The sequence below is a fragment of the Protopterus annectens genome, chromosome 2.part2 (genome assembly GCF_019279795.1).
Source record: "Protopterus annectens isolate FY-2018-M chromosome 2.part2, PAN1.0, whole genome shotgun sequence".
Taxonomy (NCBI): domain Eukaryota; kingdom Metazoa; phylum Chordata; order Ceratodontiformes; family Protopteridae; genus Protopterus; species Protopterus annectens.
The window spans coordinates 652,960,296-652,983,147 of record NC_056730.1 but is presented as its reverse complement, the minus strand read 5'-3'; the positions used below and the strand labels follow the sequence as shown (position 1 = coordinate 652,983,147).

Sequence of the window (22,852 nt, the reverse complement as noted above, 5' to 3'; positions counted from 1 at the left end):
CCAAATCTACCCCAAAATCAGTGGGCAGAGGCTCAAAAGCAAGTACTCTCTCTCTTAAGATTGGAGGCTATTCAGACTGTATCAGAAAAGGAAAAGGGACAAGGTTTCTGCTCAAGACTTTTTCCTGGTACCCAGAAAAGACAACTCATGACGCCCTATCCTGGAACTTTCTATCTTAAACACCTTTTTGGTGATTCCAAAATTCAACATGGTAACTCTTCACCAGTTACTTCCCATGATAGGCAAAGATGCCTGGTTGGCAACACTGGATTTAAAGGAAGCCTACCTGCACATCCCAATCAGAGAATTTTGCAGAAGCTACTTATGCTTCAAAGCAAGCTGCATGTACTATCAGTTCTCTGCACTGCCCTTTGGCTTATCTACTGCGCCCAGGGTATTCACAAAGTGCCTAGCTCCAGTCATTGCATTTTGCAGGCAAAGAAATATTTAAATATACCCATACCTGGACGATTGTCTAATTCAGGCAGAAAGCCAGGACATACTTTTGAATCATTTGGCATTTGTACAAAAGGTGCTAACTTGTCTGTGGTACACCATAAACGTAAAGAAATCACATCTGGTACCCTGTCAACAAATTATATTCCTGGGAGCAAGCTTGAACATAACTTCCCAGATGGCTTTCCTCACGCCAGAGAAACAAATTCATTTGACAACTTACTTAAAACTAGTGACCACAAGAACCCTGCTATCTGCAAGCCAAATACTGCAAGCCTTTGGGTTCATGGCCGCGTGCATTCTACTAATTCCATATGCAAGACTGCATATGAGGAAACTGCAATGGTATCTAAAAAGCCTACAGTGTCAACATTCTCAGGATCTAGAAGCAATGATTCCTATCATACCTTGCCTACGGTTAGAATTCCTTTGGTGGGCAGAGGCCTGCCACCAAAGCAAGGGAATACCATTCACTCTACCCCCTGCCACCCAAACCCTAACAGACGCATCAGACTATGCATGGGGGGGCTCACCTGGCAGGGAAGTGCATTCAGGGCAAATGGAACCCAAGTCAAATGCACCTGCATATCATTCAAAAAGAAATATTAGCTATACAGAATGCTCTGACAGCCTTCAAGGACCACATTTTTCCAGGACAATTAATGGTAAAGACGGACAACACCACTGTTATGTGGTACATAAACAAGCAGGGGGGTACCCATTCTTACCCCCTCTGCAGACTAGCCATGGCTCTGTGGAATGCAGCCTTGAGCTACCAAGTGCATCTACAGGCTCAGTTCCTGCCAGGAAAATTAAGTACAGTGGCAGATGAACTAAGGAGAAATCTATTGGACCCACACGAGTAGAAACTGGAACCAAAGACTTTCAACATGTTGATAAACAAATGGGGGAGCCCAGATATAGTCCTGTTTGCCTCCCCCGAGAACTACCAGTTGGGCAAATTCTGCACAAGGACTCCCCACAAAAAAGCTTGGAAAGTGGATTCTCTGTCCTTCAGCTGGAAAAATCTTATCAGTTTATGCCTTTCCTCCTCTGCCTCTCCTCTCCAAAGTACTACCAAAGATCAAACAAGACAAACCAAGGATGATACTGATTGCACCAGACTGGCCACGCCAACACTGGTACCCCCTCTTGCGCAGTCTGTCACAGCTAGCCCCGTGGCACCTGCCTCAGACTCCTACCCTGCTGACACAGCAGGGGAGCCAGATTCTGCACCCCCAGCTTCAAACCCTGAACCTGGCAGCCTGGCTAATTACCTAATGTCCCCGTTACCATCCCTCAGTAAACAAGTGTTGGATGTCATTTTAGAGGCAAGGAGGCCTAGTACTAGAAAATCTTATGCTGAAAAATGGAAAAGATTCTGTGCCTGGAACCAAACTCAAGGGATGGCCACAGCAGCACCCAATTTACCTCGGATTCTTCAATACTTAACTGAGATGCTTCACAAGGACCTTTCCTTTTCCTCCATCAAAATTCACGCCTTAGCCATTTCAGCTCATTACAACACAGAACCACCCCTCTTTTCTCACCCACTGCTCAAGCAGTTTCTCAGAGGGGTCAAAAACTTAAGACCACCCAGAAGAGTCCCAACTTCAGCCCGGGACCTCAACTTTGTATTGGAAAAACTCACTCTGCCTCCTTTTGAGCCAGCTGCAATTGCAGAGTTAAAATTCCTTTCTTGGAAAACAGCTTTCCTTTTAGCAATCACTTCAGCAAGAAGGGTATCTGAATTACATGCCATTATGGCAGTGGAGCCTTTCATCATCTTTCATGCAGACAGGGTGTCCCTCAGGACCAGTCCCTCCTTCATGCCCAAGGTGGTATCCAGTGTGGCTCTTAATCCATTCATTTGCCAATCTTCTTTTCTAATCCCTAGAATAAAGGGGAACTGATACTGCACTCCGTAGATGTGCACAGGCAACTTAGATTTTACTTGGACAGGACAAAACCTCAAAAGAAATCTGAACTGCTGGTGGCATTTGCTGCAGGGGCAGAGGGGAAGGCTATTTCAAAGCAAACCATTTCTAAATGGATAGGCCATTACATTCATTTCTGCTATAAGCACCATGGAAAACCTATCCCACAGGGGATTAGACCCCATTCAACCAGGGCTGCATCTACCTCTACAGCCTTTCTCAGGGGTGTCCCTACCAGAGACATCCTAGAAGCTGCTACCTGGAGTTCTGTACATACCTTCACAAAGCATCACAAAGCATTACCATTTGCCAATTTTCTCTAAATCCAGAGCTGGCTTTGCCATTGCAGTCTTGCAGGGCCTTATAGCTGATCCTAATGCTATCTAAATTCCTCTTCCTATCCTTAGCGTTGGGAATCTACCCAAATGTGATGACTGCAACAGTGAAACACGAAGAACATAGTACAGATGTTCTTCGTGTTTCACTGTTGCAGTCATTACATTTGGGTTATCTGCTTGCAGTCGGCCTGATTAACAAACTCTTGGGTCCTACGTCGGTTGCTGTTTCTTCTTCTGTGACGTCAGGTCGTCAGGGGTATAAAACATGCAGCTGACGTTATTACATCAGTCTTTCTTGCCGTGCGCTGCCCGAAGCAGAAGCAGTTTGCAAGTGCCGGTCAGCCGACTCCTGAAATTTTCGTTTTCGAGCTTCAGAACTGAAGTCTTCAACTAAAAGCGAAGTACTGCATTGGGGAAAATTTTTCTTGCTCTAAACCAATGTCAGTAAAAGTAAATAATTGCATTTCTTGTAGAAAGCAAATACCTCATAAAGATTTTCATTCATACTGTATTCATTGCCTAGGCCATGACCACAACATACCTCGCTGTCGGTTTTGTGCCTTATTTAAACACAAGCTGTCCGTCATCGGTATATTTGCGCTTCTAAATATTTTGGTGCTCGGTTCAGTTATTCTGATATGCCTTCGGTAAGCCATCCGACTACCGGCGTTCCAAAAAAACGCAAAGATAAAGACAGCGACAGGCCGCCCAGTTCGCCAGTACTCAGTGAGGTGCTTTTGCAGCCCCTGATACCCGCTACTTCAGATTCGCAGGCCTCTACTGAGACCCATTCGTAGTCCGGTATGCCGTGAGATGCTTCAACTGTGGAACCTGCAGATTTCTCTACCTTGGATGGGCCCAGAGCCACTGTGCAGGCACCGGCTTCTGAGGGTGTACCCAGGCCTACTGACTTGCATATTAAACTGACGCCATCTTCTTCTTCAAGGCCTAAAAGTGGAACCATGCCTAGAAAACTGATGCCCAGATTGCATGGTCAGGCTTCTATGCCTAAAAAAACAAATGATAAGAATGACTGAAGACCTTATCACTTTTATCAGAGGAAGCCAACCTTCCCCCTCTAAAAGACCTAGGGCTGAGTTTGCTTATGGTACTTCTGACCAGGATTCTGAAATTTCTGTTTCCTCTGATGACCAGGTTTTGCCCTTATCTACCTATGAGGATTCTGATGCTGAGTACTGTATTCCCTCTGCTTCCCCCCCAGAGGATTTCTCGTTTGGTGAAATTCTGCATACTCTCGGGGAGCATTTTTATTTGGAAAGTCAGGATTTCTCTGATTCCAAAAGGACTTGGGGATTTCTTTCTCTTGTCCCAGCACTGGCTTTTAGCTATACCTCCTGTACTGGACATTGTTGATGATGCCTTTTCGAAATCTAGCATGGCCCTTGACTCTTTACCTCCTGCTTCCAGAAAACCTGATAGATATTACAGGGTTCCTGACTCTCACAAGTTCATTTTCAAAAATCCTAATGCGGATCCTGAAACCATTTCACAGGGACCCAAGGGCATTAAAGCTACTACTGCCAAAAATGCAACCCCATCTGATAGAAATTCCAGGGCGCTGGATAGATGGGGTAAGAAGTTATACACTTCTGCAACTTTGGCCATTAGGGCCTTGAATTGCCAGTTTTGTGTGTTAAAGTATCAGCTGTATGTTATTGGATTGCTTAAACAGAAAATGATGTTGATTCCTGACTGTGCTGAAAATAAAGAATTACAGGATTTAATGCATTCTGCTGAAAAAGTTGGTAAATGTACATTGCAATGTGGATTTGATTCATTAGAGGCCTCTTGCAGGGCTGCTGTCACTGGGTCTGTACTCAGAAGGCATGCTTGGCTTAAGGAGCAATCTTTGCCTGACCATGTTAAAGCTAAACTGTTGGATGCTCCCTTAAGTCAGGACCGCCTGTTTGGCAACAAAGCTGAGGAAATTCTTAAAAAGATGAAAGATAAAGCTAAATCTATGCAAACTGTGAAAGATTTTTTACAAGTTCAGCCTCCTAGATTTAGTAAGCATTGGCCCTCTATGAATTGGTCCTTTCCAGTCCCTTCCAGATCTTCTCAATCCAAACCCAGACATAGTAGAAACCCCAGGTTTCATTCACAAGGTACGCACAAGACTAAGCAGTGGGGGGCTTCCGCATACAAATCTGGGAATAGTAAGACTCCCCCTTTTGGAAAATCTCAATGACTTGCCTTTAAAACTTCCAAGCACTTTTCATCTGAATGCTCCTTTAGGCTGAAAGATTGGTCTGCAGGCCAAAAACTGGAAACTCATAACCCAGGATAAATGGGTCTTAAATATTGTGTCCCAAGGATACAGATTTCGCTTCCACACTTTACCAACGCCAGACAGGTGGCCAGATCTACTCCCAAATCAGTGGGCAGAGGCCCAAAAGCAAGTACTTTCTCTGTTAAACATGGGGGCTATTCAGTTGGTACCAGAAGAGGAAAAGGGACAAGGTTTCTATTCAAGACTTTTCCTGGTACCCAGAAAAGACAATTAATGGCGTCCTATTCTGGACCTTTCTACTCTAAACACCTTTTTGGTGATACCAAAATTCAAGATGCTGACTCTTCACCAGTTGCTTCCTATGCTAGGCAAGGATGCTTGGTTGGCAACATTAGATTTAAAAGAAGCATACCTGCACATCCCCATCAGGGAATCTTGCAGAAGATACCTACGCTTCAAAGCAGGCTACACGCATTATCAGTTCTCTGCACTGCCCTTTGGCTTGTCTACTGCGCCCAGGCTATTCACAAAGTGCCTAGCCCCAGTTATTGCATTTTGCAGGTAAAGAAATATTCAAATATATCCATACCTCTAATTCAGGCAGAAAACCAGGCCATACTTATAAATCATCTGGCATTTGTAAAAAGGGTTCTAACTTGTCCAGGGTACACCATAAACGAGAAGAAATCACAACTGGTACCCTGTCAACAAATTACATTCCTGGGTGCAAGCTTGAATACAACTGCCCAGATGGCTTTCCTCACGCCAGAAAAGCAAATTAATTTGGTGACTTACTTCAAACAAATGGCCACAAAAACCCTGCTATATCTGCAAGACAAATACTGCAAGCCTTGGGGTTCATGGCCTCCTGCATTCTTCTAATTCCATATGCAAGACTGCATATGAGGAAACTTCAGTAGTACTTAAAAAGTCTATGGAGTCAATATTGTCACAGTCAGGAAGCAATGACTCCTATCATACCTTGCCTAAGCCTGGAGTTCCTACGGTGGGCAGTGGCCTGCCACCAACAAGGGACTACCATTTACACTACCCCCTGTCATCCAAACCCTAAATACAAATGCATCAGACTATGCATGGGGGACTCACCTTGCAGGGAAGTGCATTCAGGGCAAATGCAACCCAAATCAAATGCACCTACATATCAATCAAAAAGAAATGTTAGCTGTATAGAATGCACCGACAGCCTTCAAGGACTACATTCAACCAGGACAACTAATGGTAAAGACGGACAACATCACAGTTATGTGGTACATAAACAAGCAGGGGAGTACACATTCCTACCTCCTCTGCAGACTAGCCATGGCATTGTGGAACACGGCCTTGAGCTACCAAGTGCAACTACAAGCTCCGTTCCTGCCAGGAAAACTGAATACACTGGCAGATGGACTAAGCGGAAATCTCATGGACCCACATGAATGGAAACTGGAACCATGGATTTTCAACATGTTGACAAGCAAATGGGGGAGCCCAGACATAGATCTATTTGCCTCCCCCGACAACTATCAGTTGGACAAATTTTGCACAAGGACTCCTCACAAAAAAGCCTGGTAAGTGGATGCTATGTCATTCAGCTGGAAAAACCTATCAGTCTACGCCTTTCCCTCTCTGCCTCTGCTCTCCAAAGTTCTGCTAAAAGTCAAGCAGGACAAACCAAGAATGATTTTGATTGCTCCAGACTGACCACGCCAACACTGGTACCCACTCCTGCGCAGTGTGTCACAAATTACTCCATGGCACCTGCCATAAACACCTTCCTTACTGTCTCAGCAGGAGAACCAAATACTGCACCCTCAGCTCCCAACATTGAACCTTGCAGCTTGGCTAATCAGTTAAATTTACCCTTAGCATCCCTCAGCAAACCTGTGATTGATGTCATCTTGGAGGCGAGAAGATCTAGTACTAGAAAATCTTATGCTGACAAATGGAAAAGATTATGTGCTTGGAATCAATCGCAAGGGATGAGCACAGCAGCACCCATTTTACCTCAGATTTTACAATACTTAACTGAGATGCTTCACAAGGGCCTGTCTTTTTTCCTCCATTAAAATCCACACCTCAGCCATTTCAGCTCATTATAACACAGAACCTCCCCTCTTCTCTCATCCTCTGCTCAAGCAGTACCTCAGAGGGGCCAAAAACTTGAGACCACCCAGGAAAGCGCCAACCACTGCCTGGGACCTTAACTTTGTATTGGAGAAAGTCACTCTACCTCCTTTCGAGCCAGCTGCTACTGCAGACTTAAAATTTCTTTCTTGAAAAACAGCCTTACTTCTAGCAATCACGTCAGCTAGAAGGATGTCTGAGTTACAGGCCCTTATGGCAGTGGAGCTTTTCATCATCTTTCATGCGGACAGGGTGTCACTTAGGACAAATCCATCCTTCATGCCCAAGGTGGTATCCAGTGTGGCTCTTAATCAGTCCATTTATTTGCCAACTTTCTTTCCCAATCCACAGAACAAAGGGGAACGGGTTCTGCTTTCATTGAATGTGCACAGACAACTTGAATTCTACTTAGACAGGATTAAACCTCGAAGAAAATCTGAACAACTGCTGGTAGCATTTGCTGCAGGGGTAGAGGGGAAGGCTATTTCAAAACAAACCATTTTTAAATGGATAAGCCATTGCATTCATTTCTGCTGTAAGCACCATGGAAAACCTATCCCCCAGGGGATCAGATCTCATTACACCAGGGCTGCATCTACTTCTGCAGCCTTTCTCAGAGGTGTTCCTACCAGGGATATTCTAGAAGCTGCTACCTGGAGTTCAGTTCATACTTTCACCAAGCATTATCATTTACCAATTTTCTCTAAATCCAGAGCTGGCTTTGCCACTGCTGTCTTGCAGGGCCTTATAACTGGTCCTAATGCTGTATAAATCCATCCTCCCAACCATAGCTTTGGGAATCTACCCAAATGTTATGACTGTAACAGTGAAACACAAAGAACATAGTACAGATGTCCTTCAAGGATGCAACTGCAGTCCTGACATATGGGTTGTCCTGCCTCAGGCAGCCCTTCGGTCGGTCGGATTCTAAAGTCTGGGTCCGGCGTCGGCTGATGTCACCCTTTCCCCGATGTCAGAGCGCCTGGGGTATAAAAACGTCAGCCGACGCCATCTTCTTCAGTCTTTCTTGCTGCGTGGCGCCCGAAGCAGAAGCAGTTCGCAAGTGTCGGTCGACCAGCTCCTTTGTTTTCAGCTACTGAAGTCTTCAAAAAAGCTAAGTACCCCGTTGGGGACCTTTTCTTGCCTCAGCCGATGTCAGATAAAAGTGAAAAATTTAATAATTGTTTAACTTGTGGGAAACAAATACCTCATGAGGATTTCCACTCTTACTGCTTACCTTGCCTAGGCCCAGAACACAACGTCTCGGCCTGTGCAGCTTGTGCCTCTTTCAATAGATGCACTCTTAGGCGTCAGTCTGAGTTTGCACAGGATTATTTTGGGGAAGATTTCTGTTATATCATGCCGTCGGAGCTTCCGACAGCACATTTACCTAAAAAACGGAAGGATAAGGACCGACACCCGCGGTCCGCGGTCTCAGCCGATACCACGCTTAGGCCTACCGCGAGTGTCTCTGTCTCTTCTGAGCCGGTTTCGCAACCGCTACAGACCGACGACACCGCTCCACCGGTTACTTCGGTACCGGAGGCCAGCTCAGTGCCGGTTTCTGTGCTCCCCTCTGCGACCGTAGCCCAGGATATTTCTGACACCATTTCAGTGGATAAGACTACTCCAGCACGTGGGGCTGCCAGGCCTCCAGTGTCTATGTCCATTAAGGCCTACACACGTGCTAAGGCTGCCAAACAACCTAAGTCTCTCCCTCCAAGATCTGTTTCTCTGGGATCCACTTCTGGTTCTCAAATTTTAAGTTTAGCTGAGGACCTTATTTCTTTGCTTAGGGGTTCACAGCCTCATCCAGATAGAGGCTCTCAGCCGCCTTCTGACAAGAGGCCTAGGGTTGAGCAGGTAGATTCCCAGTCCTCCGATGAGGCCTCAGGTGATTCTGCACATTCAGACTACCAGGAGGAGGCCTTCCCGGCCTACGAGGATTCTGATGCGGAGGAATCTATTCTCTCTGCTTCTCCTCCTGAGGAGTTTTCCTTTGGGGAAACGCTTCATTCCATGACGGAACACTTCAAATGGCAAGGCCAAGAATACTCAGATTCTAGGAAAAGGTTAAGGGAATTTTTAAAGCTACCTCAGCAATAGACCCTTAGCTATTCCTCCAGTTTTAAATGTTTTAGATGATATGTGCTTAGAATCTAGTGTTTCCCCTGACTCCCTCCCCCCTGCTCCTGTCAAGCCAGACAGGTACTACAGGGTCCCAGACACACATCAATTTCTGTACAAGGGCCATACTGCTGACCCTGAAACTATTTCTCAGGGGCCTAAAGGGGGTTTCCTCCGCTACTGCTAAGAACCCACTCCCTTCGGAAAGAGATTCTAGGGCTTTAGAAAGGTGGGGCAAGAAAGTATATACATCTTCCCCCCTTTCTATGCGAGCATTAAATTGTCAATTTCATATGATTCAGTATCAGGAATACATGTTGGATGACTTGCAAAAGAAACTGGCTTCCCCTGAACCATTAGATAGAAAGGGGTTATAGGAATTGGTTCATAATACTAAGCAGGTTAGCAGCCATTTCCTCCAGTGTGGATATGATGCATTGGAAGCTTCATGTAGAGCAGCAATGACAGGTGCGGTCATACGCAGACATGCTTGTTTAAAGGAACAAACATTGCCAGACCATGTGAAAATTAAGCTTTTGGACGCACCACTAGAGAAACATAAGCTATTTGGTGCTACTGCACAAGGTTTTAAAGAAAATAGAGGAAAAGGCAAAATCAGTGCAAACAGTCTTTCTCCAGGTACAGCCTCCAAGATTCAGCAGGAATTGGCCTTCTAAATATTGGTCCTTTCCTGACACAGACAAATTTCAGAGAGGCAAAAACAGACGTGGCAGAGGTAGAGGGCAAACTCGAGGCTCCTACAGAGGACGTCAATGGCAGCCTCTGAACCAGAGAGGTGGGGCAGGACCTTCCACTGCTCCGCCAGGACAATCTCAATGACTTGACTTTGACTCCGCCATCTAGGGCTCAATTAGAAGCACCTTTGGGCGGAAAGTTATCTTTATTCTCAAAAAATTGGCACAATATTACAAAGGACAAATGGATACTGGAGATAATAGACAAAGGATACAGATTCCATTTTCATACACTGCCAACAAGACATGGCAGGCCAAACCTGCCACCAAATCAAAGGGCAGAGGCACTCAAACAAATAACAAACCTACTTCAAATAAGAGCAATAGAAAAGGTTCATTCTGCAGAACCAGGACAAGGATTTTATTCAAGACTGTTCCTTGTTCCAAGAAAAGAAAACCAATGGAGACCCATTCTGGACTTGTCCGCACTGAATACTTACCTTATTGTGCCAAAATTCAAAATGCTGACTTTACAGCAACTCCTTCCCATGCTGGGCAAGGGGTCTTGGCTGGTAACTCTGGACCTCAAGGAGGCATACCTGCATGTCCCAATCAGACAAAGTTGCAGAAGATACCTCAGATTTCTTGCAGGCTCAGAGCATTATCAATTCTCAGCATTGCCCTTTGGCTTATCTACTGCGCCCAGAGTGTTCACGAAATGCCTGGCATCAGTAATTGCACATTGCAGACTTCAGGGGATACAAATATACCCTTATCTGGACGACTGCCTTATACAAGCGGACAGCCAACAAGCCTTGTTAAAAAACTTGGACTATGTCATTCACCTACTGCAGGCCTTGGGATACACAGTCAATATTGAGAAATCAAGTCTCGTACCATCCCAACAAATACCTTTCCTGGGTGCCACACTGGACACAAACACCCAGATGGCGTTTCTGACAAAAGAAAAACAAAAACAATTACCAGAATATTTCAGAACATTGGCAACACACACCCAGATGACTGCAAGGAAAATCCTGCAGGCCCTGGGTTTCATGGCATCTTGCATTCTTCTGATTCCACATGCAAGGCTGCATATGAGGAAACTACAATGGTACCTAAAAAGTCTATGGCTTCAGCACAACCACAGCCTGGAAACATTGATCCCACTCATTCCATGCCTTCAAAAGGAATTTCTGTGGTGGGCTCAAGCAAGCCAGAAAAACAAAGGTCTGCCTTTCAGCAAACCTCATACAAGTCAAACCATAACAGACGCCTCAGACCATGGATGGGGGGCGCACATGGAGGGCAGATGCATTCAAGGACAATGGACACAAAAAGAAAAGCACCTGCATATCAACCAAAAAGAAATGCTGGCAGTGATACATGCAATCAAGGCCTTCGAAACGTTCATGCATCAGGGCCATCTACTAATAAAGACAGACAATACCACAGTTATGTGGTACATAAACAAGCAAGGAGGTACCCATTCCTACCCTCTTTGCAGACTGGCAATGAATCTCTGGGATATTTCCCTACCATTGAAAATAGAGCTACAATCCCAGTTTGTACCAGGGAAGGACAATGTTCTGGCGGACAGCCTAAGCAGAAACATCATGGATCCATACGAATGGATGTTGCATCCAGACATTTTCTTACAAATAGCTCAAGCATGGGGAAGGCCGGATATAGATCTTTTTGCCTCCCACTTCAATCACCATCTGAAAGTTTTGCACAAGGACATACCATCCTCAAGCATGGAAGGTGGACGCTCTCTCCTTCAGTTGGAACTCTCTAACACTATATGCCTTCCCACCTCTTCCTTTGATGACCAAGGTGTTACTAAAGATCAAGACAGAGCAACCGAAAGTCATACTGATAGCTCCAGACTGGCCAAGACAACACTGGTACCCACTGCTACGGAGCTTGACACACACCAATCCGTGGCTCCTTCCTCAATGGCCACTTCTTCTGACACAGCACAATTACAGGTCACTACACCCCAGCTTGAAAACATTGAAGCTGACAGCTTGGAAGATTCCATGACTATTACTCAGGATACACTTTCCAAAAGGGTAAAAGATATCATCCTGGAGGCGCGCAGACCTTCCACTAGAAAAACATACTCAGCAAAATGGAAGAGATTTCTTATCTGGAACAGCAAAAAGGGTCAAGACCCATCAGTGATGAGCATTCCACAGATCCTGGAATACTTGGCTGAAATGCTCCACAATGGCCTTTCATATTCTTCCATAAAATACATGCTTCAGCAATATCTGCCAAATATAACACTGATCTGCCTGTATTTTCTCACCCATTGCTAAGACAGTTTCTAAGAGGTATAAAGAACATCAACCCTCCAAGGAAACCACCAGTGCCTACATGGGACCTCAACTTCATGCTGGAAAAATTAACTCTTCCTCCCTTTGAACCAGCAGCATCTTCAGAGTTGCAATTTCTGTCTTGGAAGACAGCCTTCCTTCTGGCAGTAACCTCCGCAAGAAGAGTCTCTGAGCTACAGGCCCTTATGGCAATACAACCATTTCTCATTTTTCACCAGGACAGAGTTTCTTTGAGAACCAATCTGTCATTCATGCCAAAGGTGGTATCCAGGGTGTCCCTGAATCAAGCTATTCACCTGCCTACCTTCTTTCCCAATCCTCAAAATAAAGGAGAGAGACTTCTGCACAACTTGGACATACACAGACAGTTGCGCTACTACTTGGACAGAACAAAGTCTTTCAGAAAATCTGACCAGCTTTTTGTAGCTTTCGCTGCTGGATTGCAGGGGAAAGCAATTTCCAAACAGACAATTTTTAAATGGATTGGAAATTGCATTCGATTCTGCTACTCTTTTCATGGAAAAACTGTGCCAGCTGACATCAGGCCACATTCCACCAGAGCTACAGCCACCTCCACAGCCTTTTTAAGAGGAGTGGCAACAAAGGACATTTTAGAAGCTGCTACATGGAGCTCCGTGCATACATTTTCCAAACATTACAACCTGCCTTTATTCTCCAGGTCCAGAGCAGGGTTTGCCTCTGCAGTCCTGCAGGGCATTTTAGCTACACCATCTTTGTCTTAGTGCCTACCACCCCCAGGTTGGCTATAGTATTCAACCCATATGTCAGGACTGCAGTTGCATCCTTGAAGGACGTAGTGCAGTTTTGTACCTACCATAAATGTAGATGTCCGATAGGTATGCAACTGCAGTCAGGTTTTCCCTCCCACCTACCCCTCTGTGGTATACTTTTGGGTTTCTACCCCTCATTTTAGCTACCTGGGGTAATCTTTTATGGTGTATTTGTTTTTATGCTGTTGTACTTGTCTGGAATTTTTCTCTATTTTTCAAAATTTAGCCTTCCTTAGAGGGCACCTGGCATCTGGGGCAAGAAACACTGAAGAAGATGGCGTCGGCTGACGTTTTTATACCCCAGGCGCTCTGACGTCGGGGAAAGGGCGACATCAGCCAAAGCCGGACCCAGACTTTGAAATCCGGCCGACCGAAGGGCTGCCTGAGGCAGGACAACCCATATGTCAGGACTGCAGTTGCATACCTATTGGACATCTACATTTATGGTAGGTACAAAACTGTACTTTGTGTACACTTACCATAACTGTAGATGTTCGAGTGTATTCACTGTTGCAGTCCTGGTTACCCTCCCTCCAGCCCCCTGTTTTTCTCTTACTATACCTCTACTTTCTTTTACTATGCTTAAAAGCCTTTTTGGTGTATTTTCTTTTGGCTGGAGGTATATTTTTGTATTTTTAATTTCAATTTGCTCCCCATTAGGGGGGCACCTGACATCTGGGGCAAGAAAAACTGATGTAATGGCGTCGGCTGCATGTTTTATACCCCTGACGACCTGAGGTCATGGAAGAAGGGACAGCAACCAACGCAGGACCCAAGACTTTGTTAATCAGGCCGACTGACGGCAACCTGCCAGCAGATTACCCAAATATAATGACTGCAGCAGTGAATACACTCGAACATCTACATTTATGGTAAGTGTACACAACTGTACTTTGTCTCTACCTAGGATGAGTCTGGAGCTGCTGAGCAGGCACTGGCTTCCGAGGAAGTACTTCGCACTAACGATTCTCGACCCAAACCGACGTCTTTCGCGTCTACCGATGTTCTTCGTGTTTCACTGTTGCAGTCATCACACTTGGGTTATCTGCCTGCAGGTAGCTCTCAGTCGGCCCGAATACCAGCGTCTTGGGATTTCTGCGTTGGATGGTGTCGCCTCTTCCATGACGTCAGGTCGTCAGGGTTATAAACCATGCAGCCAACACCATTACATCAGTCTTTCTTGCCGAGAAGGAGCCCAAAGCAGAAGCAGTTCCCAAGTGCCGGTTGTCCGCTACCTGAAATTTTCATTTTTTTCGAGTTTCAGACTTGAAGTCTTCTAAAGCTAAGTACCCCATTGGGGATTCTTTTTTCTTCCTCTAACCGATGTCAGAAAAAATTAACACTTGTTTTGCCTGTGGAAAGCAAATACCTCACAGAGATTTTCATTCTTACTGCGTCACCTGTTTAGGCCCAGACCGCGACATCCCTAGCTGTTGATTTTGTGCCTTGTTTTACGCCTGAACCATTCGTCGTCTGGCTATTTTTGTAGCTAAATTCTTTCGCTCTCTTTCTCCGTATTCTGAAATGGCTTCGGTAAGCCATCCGACTACCGATCTTCCGAAAAAGTGCAAAGACAGAGACAGACCGCATAGGTCAAAAACTGCCGACGATGCTTCCGTTAAGCTTGTCGCCAGTCCGCCGGTACTCGGTGAGGCACCTTTGCAGCCCCTGATGCCCACTTCTACAGATTTGCAGGCGGTATGCCGCGAGGTTGTTCTTCGACTACGGAACCTGTGGATGTCTCTACCTTGGATGTGTCCAGAGTCGCTGTGCAGGTACCAGCTTCTGAGGATGTATTCCAACCTTTCGATATTCATATTAAACTGACAACTTAATTTCCTACTAAAACTACCATGTTTCTCAGGCCCAGAGTTCGCACTACGTCTAGAAAACCGACGTCCAAAGCGCATGCTCATCCTCCCATGCCACAAAAACAAATGCTTAGAATGGCTGAAGACCTTATTACTCTAATTAGGAGAAGCCAGCCTTCCCCTGCCAAAAGACAAAGAATTGAATTTCCTTCTGATTCTACAGACCAGAAGTCTGATGACTCTCTGACCTTTCTGATTACTAGGACATACCCTTCTCTACCTATGAGGATTCAGATGCAGAGGAATCCATTCCCTCTGCCTCCCCTCCAGAGGATTTCTCTTTTGATGAAACCTAACTTTATTAGAAAAAGAACTTGAAGATTTCCTATGTAAAAAAACAGTGTTTTAACCTAACTAAAGATCAGTGGTATAAATTACAACAGTTAAGTAGAAATGATAACATTATTTTTAAACCTTCTGATAAAGGAGGGAAATTGGTGGTTCTTAATTCTTGTGATTACTATGACATGTGTATGAGACATCTGAATGACAAAGAAACATATTTGGTGACTGACATTGCTTTTCTTCTAAAAGCGGAACAAGATTTTAAAGCCTTGCTTAATAAGGGCATCAGGTTACATTATTTTACTAGAACAGATATAGATCGTAAAATTATAGTTAAAAATAGTAAGGTGGCAAAAATGTTTTGCCTGCCTAAGGTACATAAAAATCTGGAGTGACCTCCTGGTCGACCCATTGTGTCTGCTTTTGATTTTTTTACATATAATCTATGTGGTTTACTACATGAACATTTGTTAAAAGAGGTAGTTAAATTACCCTCGTATATTAAAGATTCTTATGATTTTCTTAACAAAATTAAGAACATTTGTTGGTCACAAGGTATGTATTTTATTACCACTGATGTAAGTCTTTATACAAATATAGTACATAGATTTGGTCTGGAAGCAATATCAGCTTTTATGGGTGATAACCCCAAAACACATTTTATGTTGGAACTTATAGAGTTTTGTTTGTCCCACAGTATTTTTGAATTTAATGGCACCCTATATCAACAACTGAAGGGAACAGCTATGGGGGCTGCCTTTGCCCCAGCCTATGCCAATTTATTTATGGGTCTTTTTGAAAATAAATATATTTACAGGCATTCTTTTTTTAAAAAGCATGTTATTAGTTACTATAGATTTATAGATGATTTGATTTTTATATGTGATGGGGGATATAGTCTATCCACTATATTTATTAATGAATTAAATAATAATGAATTTGGTATTAAATTTGATGACACCTGCATAGGAGATGAGATTAATTTTTTAGATATTACCCTAACTGGACTGGATGGTAAAAAAATAATTACAAGTATACACAGAAAATTTGATCAAATGAATTGGAAAATGTGCGGCACAAGTTGTCACCCTACTCGTACATTAACAGCCATTCCCTATGGAGAATTTATTAGAATTAAAAGACTTAGCAGTGATGATTTATTAGCTTCTAGTGAGGCCTTAAAAGCTGCTAATATGTTTATTGAAAGAGGCTATAATGAACTGAATGTTATGGAAAGCCTTAATGAAGTATTTAAACAGAAAAAATTAAATGGTAAACACAGACTTATAAAATATAATGACAAGGAACAAAATCAAGATAAATTATTCTTTGTAACAAAATATACTAATTTTTCTCCTGTGATTAATGGCATAATAAAAGAATACTGGAACTTTGTTAAGAAGGAAATTATTTCATTAAGAAATGTACAATTAGTAATATCATATAAAAGAGGCAGAAATATACAAGATTTTCTGGTACATAGTGTATATAGGGAAAAGAAAAATATCATGTTAGCTAATATTAATGAGATAGGTACTTTCCCATGTAACAATTGTTCCATTTGTAAATATATAAATACGGAAATAAAAGAAATTAATGGGAAAAAAATTTCCAATAGAGCTAGATACTCTTGTCTTAATACAGGAGTTATTTATGTTATTTTTTCCTGCTGCAAAAAATATTACATTGGGGAAACCAAAACGGACTTTGTCCCATAGAATTAAGGAACATGTTTAGGGATGTGAGAAACAGAAAGATGAATAGTTCCATCTCAGAGCATTTTAATAATAAACATTATGGCAATTTAGACTGTATGAGGGTTTCTGTTTTAGAACATGTACCACTACATTTTAATAATGTTACTCTTCAAAAAAAATGTGTTGAGACAAAAAGAATCGCTTTTAATTATGAAATATAATACTTTTAAGTCCTTATGGACTTAAGGAATGTAACTGGCACAGTTTTATATGATTGTTGCAACTTTAAAAGTTTAAGTTTTATAATTGAATAATTAATTGATTGTTTAAATGTATTAATTGATGAACTTTGTTATATATATCACTTTGTATGTGCTTCACATTTTCTACTCTGTAAAGACTGTTGGCCGAGGCGCTAGAGAAGTGAGATTTGTCTGTTTATTAAATTTTAGAAAGTTGAGCTGTTACTCACTGGTGTTTTTGTGGTCGTTGTTATTATAATAATACTTAGAAGTGTTGTTGCTGAAACCTTGCATACCTTAAAAGAGCATTTCCGCTGGGCATGCCAGGACTATCCTCAGTCCAAAAAGAGACTCTGGGAATTTTTAGATTTGCCTCAGCACAGGCCTCTAGCTGTACCCTTGTCCTGAATATTGTAGACAATGTCTTCTTGGAGTCCAGTCTTACTCCTGACACCTTACCACCAGCTCCTAGAAAACCTGACAGATACTACAGAGAACCTGATTCTCACAAATTTCTCTAAGAGTCCTACTGCATATCCAGAGACCATTTCCCAGGGACCTAAAGGCATTAAGGCTACTACAGCCAAAGACCCTAACCCTTCAGACAGGGATTCTACAGCTTTAGACAGATTGGGTAAGAAGGCATATACCTCTGCAACTCTTTGAATTGCCAGTTTCACATGTTGAAGTACCAGCAACATATTATGGAACTAATTAAACAAAGAATGGTGTTACTTCCAGATTGTGCAGAAAATAAAGATTTACAAGAGTTAATGCATTCTGCAAACCAAGTTAGTAAACATACTTTGCAATGTGGGTTTGATGCCTTAGAAGCATCTTGCAGGGCTGCTCTCACTGGGTCTGTACTGAGAAGGCATGTTTGGCTAAAAGAACAAGTCTGCCTGACCATGTCAAAGCACAATTACTAGATGCTCCATTAAATCAGGAGCGTTTATTTGGCACAAAAGCAGAAAAAGTTCTTAAAAGATGGAAGAAAAGCTAAATCTATGCAAACAGTCAAAGATTTCTTACAGGTGTAGCCACCTAGATTCAGTAGGCATTGGCCTTCAAAAAACTTGTCCTTTCCAGTCCCTCTCTGGCCTTCTCAGTCCAAACCCAGGGGAAACAGACAACCAAAAATACAGTCTCAGGGTATGCAGATATCTAAACAATGCAGTGTTTCCACCTCAAAACCAGGGAGTGGTAAGCCACCCCCTTATGGAAAATGTTCACAATGACTTTGCAATTATTCTTCCCAACCGTGCCCAAGTACTTGTGCCCCTAGGAGGAAAACTCACCCTTCATGCAAAAAACTGGATGTCCATTACTCAGGACCGATGGGTTCTAAACATTGTATGCCAGGGATCAGATTCTACTTCAACTCACTGTCAACACCGAGCGAGATGCCAGACCTTCTTCCAAACCAGTGGGCAGAGGCTCAATAGCAAGTACTTTCCATTTTCCATATCAGGGCTAGTCAGCCTGTTCCAGTAGAACAAAGGGGACAGGGTTTCTACTCCAGACTGTTATTGGTGCCCAGAAAAAGAGGGCTGTTGGTGACCGATCCTGGATCTATCAATCCTCAACACCTTTTTGGTGGTCTCAAAATTCAAAATGCTTTCACTGAAACAGCTTCTTCCTCTGCTAGCCAAGGATGCATGGTTAGTCACCCTAGACTTAAAAGAAGCTTATCTGCACATCCCCCATAAAGGAGTCTTGCAGGAAATATCTACGTTTCAGGGCAGGCTCTATGCACTATCAGTTCTCTGCACTTCCCTTTGGCTTATCTACTGCGCCCAGAGTATTCACAAAATGCCTGGCTCCAGCCATTGCATACTGCAGGCAGAGAAATGTTCAAATCTACCCATACTCGGACGATTGCCTGATTCAGGTGGACTGTCAGGAATTGCTACTTCAGCAGCTGGCATTTGTAAAAAGACTTCTAACTTCACTGGGATACACCATCAACGGAAAGAAATTACAACTGGTGCCCAGCCAACAAATTGATTCCTAGGAGCAAGCTTGAACACAACTTCCCAGATGGCATTCCTCACTCCAGAAAAGCAGGTCCATTTGATAAACTATTTCAAACTAATGGTCAATAAAACCCAGCTATCTGCAAGGAAAATACTGCAAGCCCTAGGGTTCATGTCCTCATGCATTCTGCTAATTCCGTATGCGAGACTGCATATGAGGAAACTTCATTGGTACTTAAAAAGTCTCTGGTGTCAACATTCTCAGGACCTGGAAACAGTGATTCCTATCATACCTTGTCTAAGGGCAGAGTTCCTTTGGTGGGCAGAAACATGCAACCACAAGAAGGGTCTTCCTTTCACTCAACCCTTCACCGCCCAAACCCTGACAACAGACGCATTAGAGTTTGCATGGGGAGCTCACATGGCAGGCAAATGCATTCAAGGCAAATGGAGCCCAGAACAAATTCCCCTGCATATCAATCAAAAAGAGATGCTAGCTGTACAGAATGCTCTGACAGTCTTTAAATATCTTATCCTTCCAGGACTGCTCTTGATAAAGACAGGCAACACCACAGTTATGTGGTACATAAGCAGTGTGGGACTCATTCTTACCCACTCTGCAGGTTAGCCATGGCTATGTGGAACACAGCCTTGAGCATCCAAGTGCACCTACAAGCTCAATTTCTGCCAGGCAAGCAAAATTCACTGGCAGACGATTTAAGCAGAAATTTACTGGACCCTCACGGATGGAAACTGGAATCCAACTCATTGAAACTTCTAACCCAGAGGTGGGGAACTCCAGAGGTGGACCTTTTTGCTCCCCCCCTCCCCAAAACCACCAAGTGAACAAATTTTGCACCAGGAACCCTCTCAGCAGAGTCTGGAAGGTGGACGCCCTATCCTTTACATGGGAAAACCTCTCAATTTATGCCTTTCCTCCTCTGCTCCTCTCAAAATTACTACTCAAGATCAAACAGGACAGGCCAAGGGCAATCCTTATTGCAGCAGATGGGCCACGCCAGCACTGGTACCCACTCCTACGCAGTCTGACAGCAGTGCCACCCTGGCACCTACATCAGACACCTTCCCTGCTGTCTCAGTAGGAGGGACAGATTTTGCATCCACAGCTGCAAACCCTAAACCTTGCAGCCTGGCTTATTCCATGAATACACCACCAGCATCCCTCAGCAAACAGGTGCTGGACGTCACCCTTGAGGCCAGAAGGCCTAGTACTAGGAAATCCTATGCTGAAAAGTGGAAAAGATATTGTTCTTGGAGTCACTGTCAAGGAAAAGACACAGTTGTGCCCAACTTACCTCAAATCTTTGATTACCTAGCAGAGCTGCTCCACAGAGGCCTATTCTTCTCATCCATTAAGATTCATGCCTCTGCCATCTCAACTCATTATAATACTGAGCCTCCTCTCTTTTCTCACACTCTCATCAAACAGTTCCTAAGAGGAGCTAACAATTTAAGGCCCCCTAGGAGAGGTCCCACCCTGGCCTGGGACCTTAACTTTGTACTGGAAAAGCTCACACTTCTCCCTTTTGAACCTGCTGCTTCATCAGAGTTGAAATTCCTCTCTTGGAAAACAGTCTTACTTCTAGCTATTACTTTAGCAAGAAGAGTGTCTGAGTTACAGGCACTAATGGCGGTGGAGCCCTTCATTATTTTCCATGCTGACAGGGTTTCCCTCAGGACTAACCCTTCCTTTATGCTCAAGGTGGTATCCAGTGTGGCTTTAAACCAATCCATCCATTTGCCAAACTTTTTCCCTAATCCTCAGAATAGAGGGGAAAGGATCCTGCACTTATTGGACGTGCACCGACAGTTCAGGTTCTACCTTGACAGTACTAAGCCTTTCAGAAAATCTGACCAGCTACTAGTTAGCTTTGCTACAGGGACAGAGGACAAGGCTATTTTGAAGCAAACCATTTCCAAATGGATAGCACACTGCATCCATTTCTGCTACAAGCACCATGGAAAATCTACCCCTCTGGGGATCAGAACTCATTCCACTAGAGCTACTTCAATCTCTACAGCATTTCTCAGAGGGGTCCCCACCGGGGACATCCTGGAAGCTGCAACCTGGAGTTCTGTACACATCTTCACCAAGCATTACCACTTGCCTATTTTTTTCTAAATGTATAGCTGAATTTGCTACAGAAGTCTTGCAAGGCCTGCTAGCCAGCCCCAACACTTCTTGACTGCCTCCACCCTTCCTCAGCTTTCGGAATCAACCCAAGTGTGATGACTGCAACAGTGAAACACGAAGAACATAGTACAGTTGTGTACACTTACCATAAATGTAGATGTTCGAGTGTATTCACTGTTGCAGTCCTGGGTTCCCTCCCTCCAGCCCCCTGGTTTTCTCTGTCCTTTTTACCTATCCTCTTTATGGCCATCTTTAATCGCAGGGGTATTTACTTTTTACTGGAGGTGTTCCACACCATGTAATAGCGTCCTATTTTTGGGGCTCCTGACATCTAGGGCAAAAAAACTGATGTAATGGTGTCGGCTGCATGTTATATACCCCTGACGACCTGACGTCATGGAAGAGGCGACAGCATCCGATGCAGAAATCCCAAGACTCTGGTATTCGGGCCGACTGAGGGCTACCTGCAGGCAGATAACCCAAGTGTGATGACTGCAACAGTGAATACATTCGGAACATCTACATGTATGGTAAGTGTACACAACTGTACTTTCTTTTGAAAACTACCATACATAACTGTACTATCTTTCGAAAACTACTGATTTTCTAAGGCCCAGGGTACGAACCACACCCAAGAAACAGACGACCCAATCTCAGGCACCTGCTTCCTTGCCTCAGTCTCAAATGCTTAAAATGGCGGAAGAACTTATGATGCTGATCAGGGGAAGCCAATCTACCCCTTCCAAAAGAAAAAGAGATCTGTCCGCAGTAGTTTTATCTGAAGAGGAGTCTGATGACTCTGATGCATCTGAATATGAAGACATGCAATCCTTCTCTTCTTATGAGGATTCTGATGCAGAGGAATCCATTCTTTCAGCCTCTCCACCCGAGGACTTTTCCACTAGGGTAACCCTTCCTTCATACCTTAAGGGAGCATTTCCAGTGGGAATGTCAGGACTACCCTCAGTCTAAAAAGAGAGTCAAAGAATTCTTAGATCTTCCACAGCACAGACCCCTGGCCATTCCCCCAGTCCTGGATGTTGTGGACGATGTTTTCATGGAATCCAGTTTGACTCCTGACACCCTCTGTCCTGCTCCTAGAAAACCTGACAGGTAAAGTCCCTGACTCGCACAAATTTCTTTTCAAAAATCCTACTGCTGACCCTGAGGTAATTTCTCAAGGGCCTAAAGGAATTAAAGCAACTTCTGCTAAGAATCCCGCCTCCTCAGATAGGGATTCCCGAGCACTAGACAGATGAGGTAAAAAGGTATACACCTCTGCTACTCTTGCTATCAGAGCACTAAATTGTCAGTTCCATATGCTAAAATTTCAGCAACATACCATGGAACTTCACAAACAAGAAGTGTCTCCCTTTCCTGCTTGTGCAGAAAATAGAGTTACAAAAGTTAGTGCATTCTCCAAGTCGAGTAATTAAGCACGCCTTACACTGTGGTTTTGACGCCCTAGAAGCTTCTTGCAGGGCAGCAGTCACCGGTTCTATCCTTAGAAGGCATGATTGGCGTAAGGATCAGCCCTTGCCAGACCATGTCAAATGTAAATTGTT

General features: G+C 43.8%; 1 protein-coding gene across 2 annotated transcripts in view; it reads left to right on the top strand.

Moving 5' to 3' along the window:
- The window catches only part of CCHR2.PART2H20orf27 (chromosome chr2.part2 C20orf27 homolog), a 611,858-nt gene that overhangs the window by 297,971 nt on the left and 291,035 nt on the right, over positions 1 to 22,852 (top strand). The window lies entirely within an intron of this gene.